Consider the following 4,790-nt stretch of genomic DNA (forward strand, 5'->3'; position numbering starts at 1 on the left):
TTTCTCTGTGCATTTGCAAAACACTTAAGACCAACAACAAAAAAAAAATAAAACCTCCTGTGAAAAACATTACATTTAAGGAAAAAAAAAAAAAAAAAGGCCTGAGAGGGATTAGTGCCTTAGTGTTAGGGAGCTACAGCAACTCTGATTGGTCCAAGGAATTGAAAAGATATTGGGAAGATAGAACAGGAGGCAAGAGAACAAGAAATTACTGAGGAAGAGGGCCTCGAAGTGGGCCACGACGGGGAACTGGAGGCCAGGGGGGTGGGCCGGGGTGGAGGGAGGGGCCCCCGCTGGTAGCCATAGGGTGGGGGTCATGGAGGCCCAGTGTATCCATGAGGAGGCATCAGTGGAGGAGGTCCACGCATCCCATGTGGAGGCATAGGACCTGGGTGACCCATGGGAGATCCAAACGGAGGCCCTCAAGGGGGCATGCCCATTGGAGGAGGTCCAGGATGAGGCATTCTGGGTGGCGGTCAGGGTGGTGGCTGCCCCCCAGAGCCTGGGAGCCCAGCATGGGGGTGTCCTAAGCCATGAGGGCCATGGTGGGCCAGCTGCATCTGAGACATCCCTGGATGGGGCATCCCACCTGGTGGGAATGGGTGAGGTTGTGAGTGTCCATGTCCAGGATGTCCAGCCCCTGGGGTTCCTGTTGATGGTGGGTCATGTCCTCCAGCCCCAGGAGGCATAGGTGGTGGGGGCATGGCTGGGGGTATCCCAGGTGGAAGGGCTCCAGGAGGTGGCACTGGGGGTGGGAAGGACCCAGGAGGAGGCATGCCTGGTGGAGGAAGCCCGGACCCCAATGATGATACCACAGGATTGGGGGCTGAGGGTGGAGGGGTTGCATCTGCAAACAGCTGATGAGGGCGGTCGGCCTGGGAGAGTGGGTTCTGGGCTGCCAGAAGTCTTTCAGCTGCTGAGCCATGGCGCTCACCCTTGGAGTCCTTCTTGAAGGCATAGAACACAGTGATAGGGCGGTTACAGAGATACTGCCCATTCATGGCCTCAATAGCTGCATCCGAAGCATCAAATGAAGTGAAATTAATAAAGGCATAACCTTTGGAGTTGCCTGTGTCAGGGTCCCGCATAATCTTCGGGGTTTGTAAGATGACCCCAAAGGCGCTGAAAGCAGCTTCTCATCAATCTCCGGGTCTAGATTGCCAATGAAAATGTTGGCCCCCATGCCCAGGTTCTTGTTGTGAGCTGATGCTTTGTTCACCCGTATTGGTTTCCCATAGAGTTTGATCATGTTCATGATCTTAATGGCATAGTCAGCATCTTTCTCACTCAAGAATTCCACAAAGCCATAGCCTTGGTGCTGACTTGTGACTCTATCCTTTGGCACGTGTGTGTTGACTACTGGCCCTGCCTGGAGAAATAGCTCCCACAGCAATGGTTCACTAAGCTTCTCCTCCAGGCCGCCGATGTAGACAGTGGCATCCTTGTTCCACTCGGAGTTGGGCCCGGCCGCCATGGTGAAACAGCTCCCCGCCTTTCTCTTTTTAACAAGTTCTTATTTTATTTACTAGGTGCTCATCACAAGTGCACTCCTTAATCCTCATCACCTATTTCACCCATCCCTCTCCCCCACCCCTCACCCCTCTGGTAACCATCAATTTGTTCTCTATATTTAAGAGTCTGTTGGGATGCCTGGGTGGCTCAGTCGGTTAAGCATCTGCCTTCAGCTCAGATCATGATCCTAGGGTCCTGGGATGGAGTCCCTCATCAGGCTCCCTGTTCAGTTAGGAGCCTGCTTCTCCCTCTGCCTGCAGCTCCCCCATTTGTTCTCTCTTTCTCTGACAAATAAATAAAATTTTATTTATTTGACAGAGAGAGACACAGCGAGAGAAGGAACACAAGCAGGGGGAGTGGGAGAGGGAGAATCAGGCTTACTGTGGAGCGGGGAGCCTGATGTGGGGCTCGATCCCAGGACACCAGGATCATGACCCAAGCCGAAGGCAGATGCTTAACGACTGAGCCACCCAGGCTCCCCTAAATAAATAAAATCTTTAAAAAAAAGAGTCTGTTTCTTGGTCTTCCTTTCTCCCTCATCCCCCCATCATATTTATTTGTTTTGTTTTTAAATTCCGCATGTGAGTGAAATCATATGGTATTTGTCTTTCTCTGACTGATGTATTTCACTTAGTATTATACTCTCTAGGTTTATCCATGTCATTGAAAATGGCAAGATTTCATTTTTTTATGGCTGAATAATATTCCACTGTGTGTGTGTATATATATATATATATGTATATATATATATATACATATCATCTCTCCTTTATCCATTCATAAATTGATGGACAATTGGGCTATATCCATAACTTGGTTACTGTAAATAATGCTATTATAAACATAAGGGCACATGTATCCCTTTGAAATAGAGTTTTTGTATTATTCGGGTAAATACCCAGTAGTGCAATTGCTGAATCATAGGGTAATTCTATTTTTTATTTTTTGAGGAACCTCCATACTGTTTTCCACAGTGCCTGTACCAGTTTGTGTTTCCATGCACGGCACATGAGTATTCCTTTTTCTCCACATCTCTGTCAACACCAGTTGTTTCTTGTGTTGTTGATTTTCGCCATCCTGACAGGTGTGAGGTGATAGCTTATTGTAGTTTTGATTTGCATTTCCCTTATGATAACTGATGATGAGCATCTTTTCATGTGTCTTTTGACCATCTGTATATCTTATTTGGAGAAATGTCTGTTCATGTGTTCTGCCCATTTTTTAATTGGATTCTTTTTTGGGGTGTTGAGTTTTGTAAGTTCTTTATTTTGGATACTAACCCTCTATCAGATATGTCATTTGCAAATATCTTCTCTCATTCTGTAGGTTGCCTTTAATTTTTTTGATTATTTCCTTTGCTGTGCAGAAGCTTTTCATTTTGATATAGTTCCAGTAGTTTATTTTTGCTTTTGTTTCCCTTGCTTCAGGACACATATCTAGTAAGTTGCTATAGCTAATGTCAACTAAGTTACTATTCTAGGATTTTTATGGTTTTAGGTCTCATATTTAGGTCTTTAATCCATTTGAAATTTGTTTTTGTGTATGTCGTAAGAAAGTGGCCCAGTTTCGTTCTTTTGCATGTTGCTGTCCAGTTTTCCCAATACTATTGAAGAGACTGTGTTTTTCCCATTGGATATTTTTCCTGCTTTGTTGAAGATTAATTGACCATATGGTTGTGGGTCTATTTATGGGTTTTCTATTCTAATTTATTGATCTATGTGTCTATTTTTGTGCCAGTACCATTCTGTTTTGATTACCACAGCTTTGTAATATAACTTGAAGTCCAGAATTGTGATGCCTCCAGCTTTGCTTTTCTTTTTCAACATTGCTTTGGCTATTTGGAGTCTTTTGTGGTTCCATACAAATTTTAGGATTGTTTGTTCTAGTTCTGTAAAAAATGCTGTTGGTATTTTGATGGAATTACATTAAATGTATAGATGGCTTTGAGTAGTGTAGACATTTTAAGAATATTTGTTCTTCCAATCCATGAGCATGGAATATTTTTCCATTTCCTTGTGTCATCTTTAATTTCTTTCACCAGTGTTTTATAGCTTTCAGAGTACAGGTCTTTCACCTCTTTGGTTATGTTTATTCCTAGATATCTTATTTTTGGTACAATTGTAAATGGGATTGTTTTAATTCCTCTTTCTGCTGCTTCATTTCTGGGGTATAGAAATTAAACAGTTTTCTACAGATTGATTTTGTATCCTGTGACTTTACTGAATTTATCAGTTCTAGCAATTTTTTGGTGGAGTCTTTTGGGCTTTCTCTATATAGTATCATGTCATCTGCTAATAGTGGAAGTTTTACTTTTCTACTGATTTTGATGTCTTTTATTTCCTTTTGTTGCCTAATTTCTATGACTAGAACTTCCAATACTATGTTGAATAAAACAACTGTCTCGTTCCTGACCATAAAGGAAAAGCTCTCAGTTTTTCCCCATTGAGGATGATAATTAGCTGTGGGTTTTTCTTATGGCCTTCATTATGTTGGGGTATGTTCCTTCTAAACCTACTTTGTTGAGGGTATTTATCATGAATGGATGTTGTATTTTGTCAAATGCTTTTCCTGCAGCTATTGAAATGATCATATGGTCCTTATCCTTTCTCTTTTTGATGTGATATAGCTCATTGATTGATTTGCGAATACAGAACCACCCTTGCAACCCAGGAATAAATCCCACTTGATCATGAGAAATGTTTTTTTTTTTTTTTTAACATATTGTTAGATTCAGTTTGCTAGTATTTTATTGAGGATTTTTGCATGTATTTTCATCAGAGACAATGTCTTTATCTGGTTTTGGGATCAGGGCAATGCTGGTGTCATAGAGAGAGTATTGAAGTTTTTATTTGTCTTCTATTTTTTGGAATACTATGAGAAAAGTAGGTATTAACTCTTTAAATGTTTGGTAGAATTTTCCTGTAAATCATCTGGTCCTGAACTTTTGTTTGTTGGGAGTTTTTGATTACTGATTCAATATTTTTTGCTGGTAATTGGTCTGTTCACATCTTCTATTTCTTCCTGTTTCCGTTTGGTTGTTTATATGTTTCTAGGAATTTATCCATTTCTTCTAGGTTGTCCAGCTTATTGCCATATAGTTTTTGAAAATCTTTTAAAATTGTTTGTATTTCTGTGGTGTTGGTTGTTATTTTTCCTGTCTCATTTGTGATTTTATTTATTTGGGTCCTTTCTCTTTGGTTTATCAATTTCATTGATTTTTTCAAAGAACCAGCTCCTGGTTTCATGGATCTGTTTTTTTTTTTATTTCTGCTCTAACC

General features: G+C 41.3%; 1 pseudogene; it reads right to left on the reverse strand.

Moving 5' to 3' along the window:
- Positions 1-208: 208 nt before the first annotated feature.
- On the reverse strand, positions 209-1,474 carry LOC116638049 (annotated as a pseudogene).
- Positions 1,475-4,790: the final 3,316 nt, after the last annotated feature.

This window comes from Phoca vitulina, unplaced genomic scaffold (assembly GCF_004348235.1).
Source record: "Phoca vitulina isolate PV1807 unplaced genomic scaffold, GSC_HSeal_1.0 scaffold15, whole genome shotgun sequence".
Classification (NCBI taxonomy): domain Eukaryota; kingdom Metazoa; phylum Chordata; class Mammalia; order Carnivora; family Phocidae; genus Phoca; species Phoca vitulina.